Raw genomic sequence first — 19,819 nt, 5'->3', positions numbered from 1 at the left:
ACCAGGTGATGACCAGTGCTTGGTTACGTCATGTCAGGATGAAACCAAGCACTGGTCATCACCTGGCTGCAGAGATGTGTGTGTCAGGTGTGTGTCTTTCCAAATCATGTCAAATCAACTGACTTTATCACAGGTGGACTTCAATCAAGTTGTAGAAACATCTAAAGGATGTTTAGTTGAAACAGGATGCACCTGAGCTCAATTTTAAATGTGTCACGGCAAAGATGGTGAATACTTATGTACATGTGATTCTTTGTTCATTTTTATATTTTGAATACATTTGCAAAGATTAAAAAAAAAAACTCTTTCATGTTGTCCATATTAGGGATTGATTGTAGAATTTTGAGGAAATTAATAGATTCAATCAATTTTGGAATGGGGCTGTAACATCACAATGTGAAAAAAAGTGAAGCGCTGTAAATACTTTCCGGATGCACTGTACATATAGTTTTGTGATTTGTTAATAAAATATGTAATGTGAGTGCTTTATAGCACCAGAACACCAGCTGAACTCATCCATGAACACATTGATATGGAAAAACCGGGGAAAACCATGCAAGGTATCTTGTGGTTCTCACACACACACACACACACACACACACACACACACACACACACACACACACACATAGAGTTTTCTGCGGTCACCCTATCCCTCTTGCTCTAACCCCTCATCACTCATCAATTGCAGATCACTACTCGTACAAGCAGCAGCAGGGTCAGAGCGAAAGTGTTCACCTGGCTGAAAGAACAGAGGGACACACACATCCATCAGCAGAGCAATACCCACTTCCTGCTAGAGGTGAAGACAAGGTTGAGGTCCGGTTAGTCCTTTAGTCTTTGGCTTAAAGCCAAATGGTTTTTATTCAAGTTGGTCAAACAAAAACAATGGCATGTTGTTGAGAATACTGAAAAACACATGTTAAACCAGCAGACATAGAATTAGCTAAAAATGCATATAGACATCTCGTGATGGTCCCAATTAAAATTTCATTTGGCTTGTTATAGCTAAAATATAAACATTTTGGATAAAAGGGTAAATTAATTCATAGTAGCTACATAAAATCATGCTAACAATTGCAATTTATACATAATTAAATTTATATATAAATTGTTCTTCACCTAAAAATGAAAAGTGATTGGTCAGATGTAAGAGAACTTTAACACATGTCATTATATTATTATATTATATAACTATATTGTATTTTATTAAATGCTACATTACTGTATATTACATATAATGTATAGCAAATTATTTAGTTTCTCATCAGAATATGATTTAATTGCTTATATTACGTGTAACCCATTTGGATAAAGCTAATGTGATCTAGTTACATTTAATAATTTTGTGAAGCTGTTGGTGCTGATCAGAATAAGCTACTGTAGCATTAAGTTAACATGCAGTAGAATAGTATCTCATAAAGCCATTGACTCCGGTCCGATTCAGAGCTCAGGGTAAAAGTGTGCAGGGTTGGATTTTATTCAGGGCACTGAAAATACATAATTAAATGATGCTTATGACAAGTTGTATTCATGTAACTCAATTTAATTATGTGGAAACCCATGTACACACTTGAATTAAGTACATACAAATTTTAGCGTACATCTTTAGGGCAAAAAAAAGGCCAACTTGGAAAGTTATGAGATTTTTAATAGTCTAAAAAACTAATTATTGATCAGGAAGTAAGCAAGAATTAAAAAAAGATTTTGTATGGGAAAGCTTTCCCCATTGATTTCTTTAAATGGTTAAGCATTGTAGGTGGACAGCAAGACGAGTCAGTGGTGTTTCTTTCAAGGTTGAATTGGGCATTAAACATTTAAAAATCCCATTATAATAATTTTGATTTTGAGTATTCTATAATTGAATTTCCCTTTTGCTAATTTTCTGAACAATGGTTTATAGATCAGGATTTATTTTGCATTGTATTTACATACACAGTTATTTACTTATTATGTTTTTGTGGTACTGTAACTATATCGTATGGCTGTTTAGGATAAAAAACTAAAGAAGATTTTTTGGTACTAACCCTTCATTTCTTTAAAAAGACTTATAATAAGTGTCTTCTATAATAAATTCAGTCATCTGTAGAATCACTGACTTAGGGATAATATGGAAAAGGTTACAGAGGAAGTCCTTATTGGCCTGGAAGCAAGATTCACTTCAGACCATCTCTCATCAAATGTGGACCACCACAACACGTGTGCACACGTATATGCACACACTTGTCTCATGGACATCATGCTTTGATAGTGCTGTTCTTTCCCTTCTCCTAAGCACTGCCTATCATCACTCTGTGTGTGTGTGTGTGTGTGTGTGTGTGTGTGTGTGTGTGTGTGGCACTGGGGTGAGGTGGAGGGATCACTTAGATGAGAGAAGGACATAGCATTTCGAGGAGGAACATACTGACTTCTTTGCGGTATTGTGAAGAGTCTTAGGTGTGTGAATATGTGAGCTTGTATAGGTGTGTGTGTATGTGAGTGTGTGTGTGTGTGTGTGTGTGTGTGTGTATGTGTGTCAAGAGGCTTTAGCAGCACCCAGTCACCCGTCTCATTTCCTTATCTTTCAGAGAGCCGTGTCGCCCGGCGGGTATCAGGTTCTGTTCTGGTGACGCCTCATGACCTCAGACGCTGACCCCTGAGGCCTTCGTTTCCTCTGAGGAGAAAAAAGAAAGAAAAACCCTTGAAACAATACAGCATTTTAACATGTTTAACTTAAATTGAGCATTTTATACAAAACATGACAATTAGTAAACATAGACAGTCCAAATTTCAATATTATTTAATGTACAATCGAATCAAATTAATCCGAGTATGTATTTTTTCTATTACAAATGAATGGACTTTTGTGTAATTAAACAGATAATAGTTTACTACTAAAAATAACTGTTTAATTTTTATTTATTTAATAACAAAAGATCATATTATTGATCCATTTATAGTCACATTTAGTGCTGTGAATTGTCCACAAAATCTCAGTGTGCTTTTAGAGCAGCTATAATCTGGTCGTTCTTCTACCAGCATCTCTCTTTTTTCTCTTTTAATTTTAATAAGCAGAAAAATAGCAGCGAGTCCTGTTACAAAGAAAGCCAAAAGCAGATTTGGAGGTCATTAAGACTTTCCAATGTCAAAATATTAAAAGTTACAGCATTACTTTTAACATTTATTTTCACAATAGTTAACAATAACAATTACATTAATAACTATAGTCATGACTCAATCATTATTTGTTAAGCCATAATTAACTAATGATTAATGAGATTCCATTATTTATAAATAATACAAATTATATAGAAACATTTGCTGTTACTGAATAGCATTGTGAAGCAATCAAAACTGTTGTAATGTATTATTGGGTCACATATTGGTCTTATGATTCATTGCATGATTTTATAGTAACTAATAGGAAAGGTATGTACTGAGAAGAGTGAGGAATACAAGTCTGGACTACTGAAAAGTTTTAGAAGTTTGGAAGGAGGTAACACTGAGTGTACATGCTACCATTGATATGCAATATATAGTATTACAAAACTTTTATAAAACAAAAATGAACATGTATAAGATTCTTTTCATTTGATGGTCAACATAATTTCCAAAGGATATCATTATATTAATAAATGAATATAAATATTATTGTGATTGTGATGTGTTTAAAGGTTATTCCTTCACATATAAAATAAAATGAATATATTTGATGAAAACATGATGAAAAACAATTCTGTTTCTTACAAGGCTTATATCAAAACTTTATTTACTTCAATCCATCAGAATTAACATTGTAAAATGAGCATTATGTCCAGCAATGGACTGGCATTCCAGTCAGGGAAAATTCCTGAAAATTCCAGATCCCAGTTTCTTTACTGATGAAATACTGCATTAAAATTAAGGCTTAATAGGTTTATTAAGGGAACAATTTATTCTGTAAGATTGATTCATGCACATAATATACAAAGTTTTGAAGTTTGGATATCAGATAAAGTAGTGGAGTTTTTCCCAGGAGAGTCCATGAATTGGATTTTCACAAGTTGTATTAACTTTCTGATTACTTATATAGGGTTAGGGTTTCCTGTATAGTGTATCTAAGAATCTGTCATAGGGATAAGGGCTGTTTTAGTCAAGATATTGCAAGTGTACAATACTAGCATGTGATATACAGGAAACAAATCCACCATGGAGCTTGTATTAAAGAATGGTAATAGGTAATAGATTGTTGGAATGGCTGTGTGTGTGTGTGTGTGTGTGTGTGTGTGTGTGTAGTAACAGATTGCTTCACAACAGCAGCAAGCTCCGTTCTCTCACGCCACAGTGGCAACCTGAAGAAGCTCCCTGTTTACTTACACACATCAACAACTTGTGTGTGTAAGCGATCCATTAGTGGCGTGTGGAGCCCACCTCAGGCAGTGATTAAGGGGGTCAAATGCACCTCGAGACAAAAAGCATGCTAAGAAAGAGGGACAGAGAGAGGAAAGAGGAGGACAAAAGCCTTAAAAAGGCCCTTAAAAGTGCATTTTCAAAAGGTGTTTCATCCCAAAAGCCCAAATCCATCTCTCAGTCTCTCAGCCTTAGGGTGAAAGAGCTATTAAATAACAGGAAAAAAAAAACCAGAAGCCGATTCAATGAAGGTACGTACTTCCTGCTTGCGATAACTATTTGAATATGTTCACACCTGGATCGCTGAAGTTACTCGTCAGGGTGTGAATGAGTGTGAAAGGGCGTTGACCAGAAACAGGTGAGTGCCTGGAACACATACCATAGTCTGACTGGAGAGTGACTGACACACACACACACACACACACACACACACACACACACACACACACACACACAAACCTGAACATTGGCATGTGTGGATGTTAATCATGTGCAGTCGGAAGTGAGGCTGAAACAATCACCTTAAGGTACAGGGGGAGGAAACCAAGAATATATCACTTTGTATGATTACACACATATGCACATTTTCTCTCTGTCTGGAATGTTTCAATTCCATAATCCTCTCTCTCTCTCTCTCTCTCTCTCTCTCTCTCTCTCTCTCTCTTTCTCTCTCTCTTGCTCTTTCTGATTAAAATCATGGCAAATAATACATTTCAAATGTATTAGCTACAGTTGCTACTTTTGAAAATAATCTGATATGTTCAGATACTATGGCCATCAACTCATGCTGTGTGTATGTGTCTTTGTGTAACTATAGCTCACTGAATACGTGCAACATGTGCAGGTCAGAAGGAAGTAAACTTTTCAAGTGAGCTGAGGAAGTAGTCAAGAAAACAGTCCGAACGTCAATCACTCAGCATCGTTGACAGCCATTTCCTGCTAAGGATGATGAGGTTTGATTGCAATGAGTGCCATACAACACCTTTAGCACTACGACTGGGTACAAACAGGCATCTGTTGATATTTGTTATAATGTAAGTGATCACAGGAGCTTACAGGAGAAAGTCGTGGACTTTCCACAACAATAAAATTAACATGTCAATAAAATTGTCAGTCACAGTACATGATGGTATGGGAAAATGGGACATGGGTATGGGACATTTGTTTTGGTACTTAAATATAAATTGTGAATTTATTTCTGGGATGAATACAGTGATCTATCAATCTAACAGTGGCGCTACTTGAACAGGGTCTCATCTTTCCAACCTGCAACTGATTAGTTTTCTATAACAGCATGGTTGCTTTTAGTCTTCTGACAGAAATATCATACTTTACAAGGCGATATTGCATTGTAAGGTACACCGCCTGACTCAAAAATGTCCCTGTTTGGATTTCAATAAGCATCTACTTAAGAATATATGATTGCATCATTATTGCAGTGATTATTTTTTTTATTATTATTTAACTTTTTTGACAACTTAAACCCTAACTGATGCATTGTGTAGATTCTAATTTCCTATACATAATGCTGAATGGGTTGATAATGGGAAAGAGGACTTTGGTTTGCTACCAAATATAAAGTTTGGACTGTGGAGCATATGGTCCAATGAGTTCAGAGTTATATAAAAGCAAGGTGTTCCAAGGTGAAAAATGTTGAAGTGATGCACACAGTGCCTAGTGTACAAACCTGTGGAGGCAGTGTTATGATCTGGGGATTACTCTGTTGGTCAGGTCCAGCCTTAGCAACATTATATAGTAAGTCATAAAATGAAGTCATCGTGTACCTGCTCAAACCTGATCGAAGGATTTATCAGGCTCAAAATGTGAAATAATTGTTCAATGAGGATGAACATTTTCTCACACACAAACTGTTAACCAAAGAGTCCTGACTTTAACATTGGGTGCAGTTCAGGATGAATATAAATACCATGTGAGATGAGCACTGTAAAGGTGGTTCAACAAATTAGGCTTTTTTGACCAGGCAGTGTATGTTAGTTTATATGTCACTTATAATACAATTCTCAGTGTCAAATGTTCAGTATTGTGGAAATTTGCAGAGAATTGTTTCTCAGTTCTTGTTCATGAGCACTTGGGCATTTTTTGTTTTATGTCCTCTAACTCATTTGGTTTAAACAGAGAACTACTTGTTAATTAGATTAGAATTCGATTTGGAAAAGCACCTAAATACTGATGGTGTTCCATGGCCAGGATTGAGAAACACGCCTCTAGAGTGCTCAGAAAGTTATCAGAGCTGCTAACCTCCTAGTTATGAAAGACACTGGTTATGCCTGGAAATAAAGAAAAATAAAAAGCTACAGATAGTAAGACACCTACACACAAATACACTCACTCATTCAACCCTGCCCCCTTTCCCACAAGGCCCCCCCTTTGGGAGCACTATCAATATGAAAGAAGAGAGGAAGGAAGTTTTTGGAGGCGGTGAATGGACCGAGGCCATTTCATTTAGAATCCCAACTCTAAGGATCTCCCTCTCTCTGTCTCTCTTTTTGTCAACCCTCTAGCTGATCCCATTCATCCTACCCTACTGTAATCTAATCAAAGCCTAACTGGATTTATCTGCCGTCGTTTCACATTCAAACACACATTACACACACCTGCCCCCTGCCACTGAGATGGATGGCTGCTGCAGAGCGGCTTTCAATCCAAGATCCGCACCAGAGTCACGGTGAATTTATTTATTCAATCAAATGGTAACACTCAAAATTAATTACTTTTTATTTTTTTTTATAATTTTATATAATTATTATTTATTTAACAAGCCATGAACTTACCCATTAATTGAATTTATTTATTATCCTTATCATTATTATCATTACATTTTTCAATTATCATTATTATGATTACTATATTATATGGTTATTAATCATTCAAATAATTAATAATCTAATTATAATTACAACAAGGATCCCATCAGAGTGCAACATTCAAAAAAGTAAAAAAAATATATTTAATTTATTTGGATTAATTTTAGTTGTGGACTAAATTGACATTCAGCCAGACGTTTCATTAACATTTAAACAAACAGTGATGAATGTACATGAGTTTATTTGGTCACTATTTTAACATTGACTTAATGTGTACCAATGAAAATTTGAATGCTTGTTACCACAATACATATTGTATATTATGGTAAATTATTAATATCAGTATGATATAATACCTGATGTGAAGCAAATTTACTTCTTTAATTATTTTCCAATAACGGCATATCCCGAAGTGTTTTATTCTTCTTATACCAGAGCAATTTGTCAAAGATTGCAAATTTTGATTTATTATTTATGTAACGGAATGTCTATAAAGCATGCTGGCTCCTGTTCTCTACAGCCTCATGTTTTTCTTCTCTTTGTTGAAGTTAATAAGACAAAAAACAGCATGCCATGTTACCATGTTACACTAAAACCACAAAGGGAAAACTCATTTTTCCTGTGGTGACAAACTTAAACAAACAGCTTTACCTCTGGATATTACAAAAGCATAATACTTCCATAAACATTCAATAAAGGTTATAGTAAAGTTTAAATCAATTATGTTTTTTTTATTTTATTTTATTATTAGCCTCTGATTATATGGAAAGTCCACCCTACAAATTTTATTAATTTTTTTGTTACATACAAACTATTGTTCTACATACAAACCGTTATCAAATGTATAATATACACACACATCAATATCTATCTATCTATCTATCTATCTATCTATCTATCTATCTATCTATCTATCTATCTATCTATCTATCTATCTATCTATCTATCTATCTATCTATCTATCTACCCATCTATCTATCTATCTATCTATCTATCTATCTATCTATCTATCTATCTATCTATCTATCTATCTATCTATCATTATATTTAAATGACACTGACACCATATGGTAAGGCATTTAGCCTGGAAAGGGTTTGCATTACAGAGATTTGATCACAAAAGAATTTGAATTTATTAATTGATCTACAATTTGGAGCCAGATTTCAGATTTCTGGAATGAAATCTGTTCTATAGTCGACCTATAGTATCGTGGATGTTCCTAAAAATATGGTGTGGTTGCCCAATAATTAATCATTGTCTTTATATCAGGACACAATGGTTAATAAAATATTCAGACAATATATGGATTATATTTGAAGAAAACTGGTGATAGGATAATGGTAAACATGAGCTCAAACACTTTTTCCCATTTAGCAAGGACCAAATATACAGAGAAGTAATAATAAAGTCCTTTAAAATAACCTTATAGATTTCAGTCCCATAGCTGCTTGCTCATTGATCAGTTTCCGTCAAGTGTGTTATGATGTTTTTAAATGTATGCATGCAAATTGCTCAATTTAGATAATTGGACATGGCAACAAGCACTGACAAATGACTCCTATCATTTCTTTGTGATTAAAGTGATTTTCCTTCGCACTTCCTAGTGGATCATAAAGGTATTCTGTGTAATGCATAACCCAACAAATGTGTTCAAGTTTAATGGGATTGGATATTCCTATATGAGCCGAACGCATGGCTGAGCACAGCCAGCATTTCAATTGAAAAATCAATTGGAAGTCCTCTATAGTTAGAAAGGAGACTTGATTCGGGTCCATTAGATTTAATCATACTGTTCTAATGGAGCCTAAAACGTAGAACCACTTACTAGAGTGGACTGATCAGAAACGGTTAGTTGGCTGAACAGCTGGCAGACGAACAGTTGGCATTAATTGAGATCTTGCTAAGCGTTCATGTTTGGATTGGTGCGCGTCAATAATTAAAAACCGCTGTGAAAAGGTTCCCTTCCGTCTTCAGAGGCGTCTCTGGAGCCTCAGTGCGGCAGCCTTCAAAAAGCTCTGCTGACTCCGTTGCTCCTTTCAGAGATCTGCTCAAAGGCCTGGAGAACAATCAGCAAGGCGAGACATTCCACTCTCAAAGAGAAAACACCCAAGGGGCCAAAGGAGTCCTGCTGTACACGTACTCATTCAACACATCTCACGCTTTTCCTCCATCTGTCTCGCCTTCAAGCGAACAGAGAGAAAAGGGGAGAGAAGCTAACCGGTTGGTCTGTGGCAGGTTCAGTTTTCATGGTCACTGTCAGCATCAGTCTGTATGATTTATGGCGAAACATGACCACCAGTCGCTAATTAGCTTAGCGTTATCCACTGGGAGTCGAGCGCAGCGCCAGGGCAAGACTGGGCCAAGACCATGCCAGGGGAGGAGGGAGGTTTCCCAGAGCACTATCCATTCTCACAGTCAAGCTGTCAATCAAACTCAGCAGGGGACACACATAGGGGGCGGGGTCTTTTAAATTGGGGGTGGAGTAAGGAATAGAGGGAAGGAGTGCAGACCCTGAGTGGTACAATTCAAAATGATTGACAGCTTCACCACAGGGAATGGGTAGGGTGTGTTTGGTTCAAGTTGTGTGTGTGTGTGTGTGTGTGTGTGTGTGTGTGTGTGTGTGTGTGTGTGTGTGCTTGCCTGCGTGCCTGCCTCTGCCTTACTGGCTGTGTTAACATGCTGTGATACACACCTGTCAATCATTCAAACAAACAATGACCAGCAGGGGTGTTTTTCTTCTCCCACACACACACAGGCCAGGAAAATTCACTTCCACCTTATTCTTGACAATTATGTGTAAATGAACATGGTGTGTGTGTGTGTGTGTGTGTGTGTGTGTGGTGTGTGCATGCATTTTCAATCATTAAAAATTTGCATTGTATGGTGGGTCATTTTGAAATATTGACAAAAAAGAAATTTAAAAAAAAGTTCAAAATTTTACAAATTTTACAATTTGAACTTACAAACGATGGCCCATGCTGTATACATATACATATGTTAGAGCTTGGTTGAACCTCGGTTCAATTTTGGTCCAGTTAGGGAGAAGAAATGCAACATAAAATTGCTTGTAATTTTTCATTACCACAGTATACTTATTTCAGCAAACTTTAACAAATGTCTTTATTCCTTCCATCCTTAATTCATTCACTCCCTCATTATGTGGAATTGTCAGGTTTTTTCCTTTTAAGAGAAATTCCTGAAGCTGGACATAATACGCTAAAGAATCCATAGCGCTAGCGTTAGTTGCTAGCCACTTCCTGGTTAGCGGCTAATGCAAGGGCTATGGATTTTTTAGCGTTTTCATGCATGCGCAAAACAAATCTTTTGTTGTGTATTGTTGTGTATGTTTTTAAGTTTAATAATAGTAATTAAAACACTTAAGTCCAAGGCGGAGACCAAACAAACTTGTGGTAAATACATTCCTAAAGGAAATCAGGGAATTAAGATCTGCACGTAAAAAGGATTGCATTCGGTCCACATGTATGCCGTTCCGCTCCTAACATAAATATATAAACACTATGGCCATTTAAATACAATTATATTGAATTCAATAAAATATAATGTGCAATATATATTATATGAAGTTACTGAATTTAGTAAAGTTTATTTTTAATATCTAAATATTCAATTACATAATTAAATTTATTTCAATTGACAGGTGACCCCTTATTCTTTTTTAATCTCTTACTTTTTCACCCTTAAATCTCAAATCTCATCAGTGACTCACTGTTTAAGAAAGTCTGATTAGCGGGTGCAGTCTATATACCTCACATACCAGGGTGAGAACAGTAAGGGGTGTGTGCGGATGTGCTGGGTAAAGAGAAGAGAAACCGAGCACACCCCATTCTAAGACATATAATAAGTGTTTGTGCTTGCATGTGAGAACGATTGTGCTTTAAATCCTGCAAGTGTCTGTGTATGTCTGCAGAATGCAAGAATATCTGGATAGATCAAAGCATGTCTGATTTCTTAGACTGAATGTCTGAGACTCTCAAATGACTTGTTAACGTCAGCAGGATTTTATGCTCAGACACCGTTAAATGGTCACAGATCATGACAAATCAAAACGTCAGTTTCAGTGACTGAATCATTGTAATGGGTTTTGTTTTGTCTCAAATGCTTTTTGAAATGTCTGTCACCTAAAACAAAATAAGTCAGATAAATGTGTTAAATCCCATAGTTAAATCTTGTGCTTGTCAGCACAATTATCCAATCAATCATGCCTCTTAATACCCTCACCTCTTCACCTTTCACCTCATAACCTCTGAACTCTATTTCATGGCAAGCCTTAACAACATGTATCCCAAAAGTCATCAAAAATCTGAAATTCCTGCATCAGCATGTATTGCGTGATTCAGATTCCCTAACAACAGCACTAGATCTTTTCTGTGGCTGTGAAAAACATCATTGCAAAAAAAATGTTCCACACGTTACTTAGGAGTCTTTTGGGAGCTGCACCTGCACAGTAGTTCTTGCACAATTCCTCTTGTATTTCAACCTCTGTTTTGGTCTCTAGCTGTAAGTATTACTCTTTCTGTTGAAAACTTAACCGATGTCTTATCCTGTCTGAGTCCTACCCCAACCAGAGAACTAAGTTTTAAATCTCCACCCACATCCCACCATCCCATAACTTCACCACCATTTAAAGTCTGTTTAAATTATTAATCAATGAAAATCTGTGTAAAACTTTCTAAAAAATGAAATAACTAAGTTACATTTAAATTTAATTCAATTTCAGATAACTTATCAATGTGCTCCTGGTATGATCAGTGGTTCTGGGTGCAACTATGTAGCCTGTGCATAAAATCATCCTAATTGTTTCCAGAAATAGATGGATCACAGCTTTTTTCCTTGAAAATAAAATGATCAAAAATTAACTACTGACTGATGGTGCCTGCTTTTCTAGCTTTATTTACTTTATGGCTACCAGTTATGTCTTAACCTTCACCTGCATATTTACCGTCACCTACATCTTTCTCTTCAACTGTATTAATATGGATCCCCTCTATCACTGTCGTTATCTTCACCTAGGGCTTCACCTGGTCTTCCATGGTCTTCCCTGCAATACCTCCTTTACCTGCATCTGGGTTTTTACCCGAACCACTGTCTTCCCTCTGTCACTATCATTACACTTACCTGTGTCTTTACCTGGACCATGGTCTCTCTTTATCACTGTCTTGACCCTGATCATTGTCATTCACTGTACCACAGTCTTTACCTTTGCATGAGTCTTTCTTTGTACCACTGTCTTTACATTCATTAATGTCTTTCTTGGTCAGGGAACCAACCCCAGCCATTAGGGTTGCACAAGCCAGTGCACTCTAAGTGCCGGTCCCAAGCCCGGATAAATGGGGAGGGTTGCGTTAGGAAGGGCATCTAGCGTAAAAACATGTGCCAATTTGAACATGCGGATCATGAATATGGATGATCCGCTGTGGTGACCCCTAATGGAAGGAGCTAAAAGAAAGTTTAATGTCTTTCTTTGGACCACTGTCTTCCCTGTATCACTGTCTTTCCCATAACCTGTGCCTTTAACTGGGCCATGGTCTCTTTCTTTATTAGGACCATGGTCTCTTTCTTTATTACTGTCTTTACCATGATTATTGTCTTTCCCTTTACTACTGTCTTTACTTTTTTATGTCTTCCTTTGTACCACTGCCTTTATCTTAATTAATGTCTTTCTTTTGTACCACTGTTTACTGCTGTACCACCATTTTTCCTTGTGCCACTGTCTTTACCTTAATCTGTAACTTTCCCTGCATTTAAACATGTTTCTCCATCTCTACATTTCAATTTCCTTTTATCTTTCCACTGTCTGTCATTGCTTACTGTAAATCTATATCTGGAACTCCACTTCTACCAACATTTCATCCTACATCTTTTGTTCTTATATGTACCCATGTCCCTATTAGTACCTATGCCTTTATCTTTGTCTACCAACCTGTTCAACCCCTTAGCTCACAGACTTTAATTATGCTAATTACAAGCAATTACGCCACACTTCTTTTTTCTTTTTGCCTCAAGGCCTTTCTCACCCTCTGTTCCTTCCTGCTATGGCTGGTTTAATCCTCTTTAGTGAAATATTTATTCACATTAAAAGATAATATATTTTAATACTATAATTATATAAAATACTTTCTTTTTGGAAAATTAAAATATGATATAGGAGTGTACTTGTTTTTGTTCATCAGAGTTTTATTTATTTTTTGCTCCATTCTTACAATGAAGGAAGTTATATCTACACACATTGCCTCTATTATGATGATTACGGAAATGTTTCAAATAAAAGAGAAAAAAATGTTCTGTACATTCCACCTCTCCTTCTCCTTTATTTTCATTTCAAGTCTTCTGTAAATTTCACATAGCTGCAACTAAAAGATAGATTGTGTCACTAATCTGTCATTAACCTTTATCTCTGGCTTATCTTTATCTCAAATGCCAACATGTTTTTGTATAGCCAACTAATATAGTACTTGTCTTAAACACACACACACACACACACACACACACACACACACACACACTTTAATCTTTCTGAAGACTTCCCAGTGACCTAATGATTACTTTGGATAAAAAATGCTAGGCTACACCTAAACGTAACCAAAACATTTACGTTAGTAACCAAGTGGAAACATTTTAGCTTTTAGTCTTTCAATTAAAAGCTCTGAAACAGTCAGCAATTGGGGTGAGGGGTAAGAGATTGTGGGGACTTTTGGATTGTGTTAAATGCTGTACATATCCTGATTGCTGAGTTGTTTTTTATTGGTTTGTGAATTTGCCCTTAACCCTTTCATTGCATGCCGTCCAACTAATGCGGATCCAAGGAAAATACAGCATTCAGATCACTTCAGATTCATTCACTTTACATTCATTTACCATCAATCACTGTTGCTCTCTAGACCAGGGGGTCTGCAGTCTTTGTACACTTCGGACCAGTTTCATTTTTCATTTTTCAGGGGTTGTTTTTAAAAATATTTTCTCTACAAAAATCTATACATTTTACAGCATATGTAATTTTGAGTAGTAGCTCTTAAAGGCCAAAATGCATATTATATAATAGTATCATATCTCAAATCAAATCAAATCAAATTGTATTTGTCACATACACATACATACAGGGTACGACATGCAGTGAAATGCTTTAAAATGGCAGCTGAATGAAATGCATTAAAATGTCTATAGACATTTGTCTCTTGCAACACAGTAGCAACTATTCTATGGCCCGGTACTGGATTATGACCCGGTGATTGGGGACCTCTGCTGTAAACTATTTGCCATTTTAATGCAGCATGCAATGTCTCTATTATAATAAAACTTTACAATATTTCTACACAAAATTTCAAAGATTCCAGTCTGTGCCTAAGCAATGTTTTTTAAACATGTCAAAGAATAGAAATTTATTTTGTTGTAGATTTTATTATTTTGAGCATCAACATTTAAAATTTTCGATCATAATGTCCATTTTTGATTATAGACATATTGGAAGATTTTATTAATTCCAATAAAATGTTTTATAAGGGTTTTGTAAGATAAAATTTGATCATTAACATTCAAAATTTTTAGAAATAAAAAAAATCTAAATTTATACAGTATGTTAATAATAGAAATATATATGTTAAAATTATATATAGCATTATTTTATCTAATAAATTCTTGTCGCTCATAGAAATCAAATATTTCAAACCTAAACATTACACTTCTGTTTTTAAAACAGGGAAAGGTTTAATTTCAGGTTTAATCTTCTATGCGTGAGCTTTCGAATTTTAAATGTTGTCCATTGATATGTAATTTTAAGGGCTAAATTTAATCACTATACGAATGATTTAAGCTGTCTGAATATTGTTTTTCTGAGAGGTGAGGGGAGCTAATACTGTGGATAAACATTTACTCAGGCTTAATTGGCTTGTCCAAGCAAAAACACTTTCACACTATTCACTGAGTAAATGCAAATAGGATACTTAAATGGTTTTACATAGATTAAATCAGCACATTTGGAGACCAACCTAAAGCTAACAAATAGAGTTTAGAGAATCCTGTAAATATATAAAGTTTTAATTGAGTTTATAAATTAAGTAGTGCGGATATCAAATTAGTGTAACTTGATGGACCAGAATTGATTGTTGCTTCCTCACAGAGATCAGATTACTGTTTGTGCAGATTCTGTATTTATGTTTTTCTTCATTTTAAAGTGTTTTTTTTTTCAGTTCTCTGGTTTCATCCTACCTACTAAAAAAGCATGGAAGTAGGTTCAGGAAGATAATTTGCCCCTAGGTGTGAACAAGTGTGTATACTTGGTGCTCTGCGAAGGACTGGAATCACACCATGACAATGACCTGGATGTTTAATGGAAGTAAATTAAAGAGAGTTCATTTGCTGCAGTATTTTGCAGGATTATATTAATTAACTTGTACTAATGTAAGAAGATTGAAGCTTAGTGATAAAGGCTTTGGACTTTGGATCTGACGGCTGCAAGTTCAAATCCCAGCCACTCTAAGCTGCAACTTCCTGGGCCCCTAAGCAAGGCTCTTAACCTCATAGCTGCTTAGATATATGAAAGAGTTAAATGTAAGTCACTCTGGATAAGGACATCTGCCAAATGCCATAAATGTTAGTATGCTTCTTTATCTTCAGGGAATTGTATAATTGATGCTCCAAAAAAATTGATTATTATATAGTGATGTCCTTTAATTTATTCTCTTCAAAGGGAGTTTTCATTGTCAACACATCTCTAAAGTCTCTCTCTCTAAAGGGATTAAACATACCAAATGTTTTATTTTTTATAAATACATTGTTTTCTTCATATAACTAATAATTGAAATCATTGGAAAGTTGCTGTGATGGATGAGTAAAAAAACTTTGGGACATGATTAAAAAAAAAAACTCCAAACTCTTTTTTTGTTTTATAGTCAATTATAAGTACAACACTAGAAAATGAAACCAAAAATAAACAGTCATCTTGTGGATTACCTTTTTACACATATCTATTAAAATCAGGGCTGTCCAGTCTTATCAGATAAGAGCAATCGTGCCTGTATGTCTTCATTCCAGCCGAGGAGGAGCCACACTTGATAGAACTTATCAAAATTGACTAAGCCAAATTGATTGAACAAGTGGAAGTGGGTGATAACTGGATGAAATTAAAGCCTTTAGTTTGTGAATAAGACCACTTACTGAACTTCCTTTCAGCACACTTAGTACTGCTATACTTCTACAACAGTAATGTAGAAATGTACATAAAGAAGCATCTGGCTAGACAAAGCTGCTGTGTGACAATGTCTAAAATAAAGTCAATACACACAGCAAGTTGCTTTGTTTACCATCATCTCTCCTCATTTCTGATCTTCTAAACACTTTTCTAGGTGTTTGCTTATTGTGCAAACAGCACAGAGTTTATCCATGTCTGAGGTGGGATTTAAATGCTTTAAAATATTAAACTATTTCTTAAAATGTGTTGAGAAATTTTGTAATCTTAGCCGTGGCAGTGTTATCACCTGAGAGGCGGAGATGAGCCACCATTATTTTCGTTAGTAGTGGCAGGAGGGGTTATTGGCAACTGGGCAACACAAATCATGAGAATATTAGCATAGGGCAAAACAATCCAAAATAATTACGTTTCATGTGATTTAATATCATACGAAAAATCAATTGGTAATCATTTTTTAAATGTACCTCATTATTCTTGTTTTGGCAACACATCCACACCCCTCGTACTCATTTAAACTAATTACATTAAAACGCATGTATTAACAAAATCTGCTGATATAATTATAATAATATAATTATGATCATTTAATTATATAATATCTATATAGCTATCCAGTAACAGCTATTATGTGGGTTTTAAACTAATGTCTTAATCCAGTGAAACAAACATGGCAAGTAGATTATTCATTACAGTAAACTCAAACATGAGAATGTGACATTCCATAACTTTATCCGTCCTCTATCCGTTCCAAATATTTGGACAAACGTATGTGGACACGTGCATTTTGAACATCTCATTGTCCATTTGCTGTTATAATAACCTCCACTCTTCTAGGAAGATGTTCCACTACATTTTGGAGTGTAGCTGTGAAGATTTTGTGGATATTCAGCCACAAGGATGTTAGTAAAGTCAAGTACTGATGTATGGTGACGAGGCCTGGGGTGCAGTCAGCGTTCCAATGCATCCCAAATGTGTTAAATCGGGTTGAGGTCAGAGCTCTAATGCAGGCCACTCAAGATTTTCCACTCCAACTTATGTAAATCATATCATCATGGAGATGGATTTGGGCACAGATCAAGCAGTGATAAAGTGCCATCTATCTGACATAAGTTCTTCTGGGATTCGATTCTTTCAATAGAATACATGAAAAAGATGTACACAATGAAGATTTATTCGATACCAACTCACAGCCTGCCTGCAAGCTGTGCATGATGGTTACCATGAATCACCCCCATCTGCTCATTTCAACTATACAGATACAGTTTTACAGGAAAGTGTTATTTCAAAGATACAGGCTAGAACACCTTAATGGTTCATATGCATTTGAGAAGAAATCCCCCTTTCAGTATTTACTGGAGCAAACTGAATCCTTAAACACAACACTGCAAAGTAGATTATTTCTGCTATTACTAGCAAAATGGCAACTTGTTTAAATTGACAAGAAACACAGTACATTAATGGACAAAGACGTGTTTATTTAAATGAAATTAATAGGTGTGTCTCATTTGATCAATGTCTACTTTATCTAGTCATACAGTAAGTGGTAAAGTGAAGAGCCAGTTAGACTTACAGTGCATCCTGAAAAGATTCACAGCGTTTCACTTTCTCCACAATTTGGTATGTTACAGCCTTATTCCAAATTAAATTAAATTAATTATTTCTACATTATACAAACAATACTTCATAATGACAATGTAAAAGAAGTTTGTTTGAAATCTTTGCAAATTTATTACAAAATAAAAAAGGAAAAGAAAAAAATCACATGTATGTTAGTATTTACAGCCTTTGCTCAATATTTTGTTGAAGCACCTTTTGGCACTAATTACAGCCTCAAGTCTTTTTAAATATAAGGCTACAAGCTTGACACATTTATTATTGGGCAGAGATGTTCAATCGGGTTCAAGTCTGGGCTCTGTCTGGGCCAGTCAAGGACATTCACAGAGTCGTCCTGTAGCCACCCCTTTCTTATCTTTCCTGTGTGCTTAGGGTCATTGCCCTGTTAGAAGATGAACGGTCGCCCCAGGCTGAGATCCAGAGCGCTCTGAAGCAGGTTTTCATCAAGGATGTCTCAAGGATTTCATCAAGCAATGTATTCATTCATTGCTGCTCTTGATCCTGACTAGTCTCCCAGTTCCTGCCACTGAAAAACATCCCCACAGCATGATACCGCCACCACCATGCTTCACTGTACTTTTGGTATTTGCCAAGTGATGAGCGCTGCCTGGTTTCCTCCAGACATGATGCTTGGCATTCAGGCTAAATCTTTGTTTCATCAGATGGTTGTTCTTCCTGAAGGTTCTCCTCTCTCCATAAAGAAACGCTGGAGCACTTTCAGAGTGACCATCGGGTTCATGGTCACCTCCATGACTAAGGCCCTTCTCCCCTGTTTGCTCATTTTGATGGGCAGCCCGCTCTAGAAAGCGTCCTGGTGGTTCCAAACGTCTTTCATTTGCGGAAGATGGAGGCAACTGTGCGCATTGGGACCTTTAATGCTGCAGAAATGTTTCTGTACCTTCCAAGATACAATCCTGTCTCTGACGTCTTCTGACAATTCCTTGGACTTTATGGCTTGGTTTGTGCTCTAACATGCACTGTTACTGTGAGACCTTTTATATAGACAGGTGTGTGTCTTTCCAAATCATGTCCAATCAACTGAATTTACCACAGATGGACTCCAATCAAGCTGTAGAAACATCTCAAGGATAATCAGTGGAAACAGGATGGACCTGAGCTCAGTTTGGAGCATCATGGCAAAGACTGTGAATACTTATGCACATGTGATTTTTTTAAATAAATGTTCAATCAATTTGCAAAGATTTCAAACAAACTTATTTTTTTTACATTGTCATTGTGGGGTATTGTTTATAGAATTTTGAGGAATCTCAAAATCTCTATTGAGCCAAAACTAACAAAAATGTTAGGTCAGTCAATGGTTATCATGCCAGCTTTTATGACATTACTTATAAGCATAAAACAATAAAAAAGTTGCTTAATCATTATCATTGTTTCCGCAATTCTAAAGGCAAAAAAAAAAAGAACTATGCACAATACAGACTTTTAATAACCTCAAATAACCCTGTAACCTCTCATAACCTTTTATATAACCTTTTGTGTTGTTTTCTGAACCTACAATTAAAATACTTGACAGAAGTGTGTCATTACTGTGTCAGATTCAGGTGATGCCGCGGGGTGGAGAAATCGGGCAGGCCTTCCTGAAGTAATCTGTTGTTTCATGCTATCAGAATGCTTCTCTCCTGAGGCACGCTTTACGGTATCTTGCACACGTCTATGGGCCGCTCTGCTCTACTGCACGTACACTTTACAGTGTGCTCATCTACAGTGAACTTATTTTCCCTTATGATTTTCCGCTCAGGACAATATTTCCACATTTGATCATGCTCACCATTAGTTCTTCCTGTG

General features: G+C 36.0%; 1 long non-coding RNA gene across 1 annotated transcript; it reads left to right on the top strand.

Moving 5' to 3' along the window:
* On the top strand, window positions 1-3,588 carry LOC124390007. Its single transcript, XR_006926673.1, has 3 exons — window positions 1-560; window positions 692-802; window positions 2,568-3,588. It is a non-coding gene; the product is annotated as an uncharacterized LOC124390007 (long non-coding RNA).
* The last annotated feature ends 16,231 nt before the right edge of the window (window positions 3,589-19,819 follow it).

Source organism: Silurus meridionalis, chromosome 8, assembly GCF_014805685.1.
Source record: "Silurus meridionalis isolate SWU-2019-XX chromosome 8, ASM1480568v1, whole genome shotgun sequence".
In the NCBI taxonomy this organism is placed as follows: Eukaryota; Metazoa; Chordata; class Actinopteri; order Siluriformes; family Siluridae; genus Silurus; species Silurus meridionalis.
Note: the sequence above shows the minus strand (reverse complement) of the source record. Positions and strands in the feature narration are given on the sequence as shown.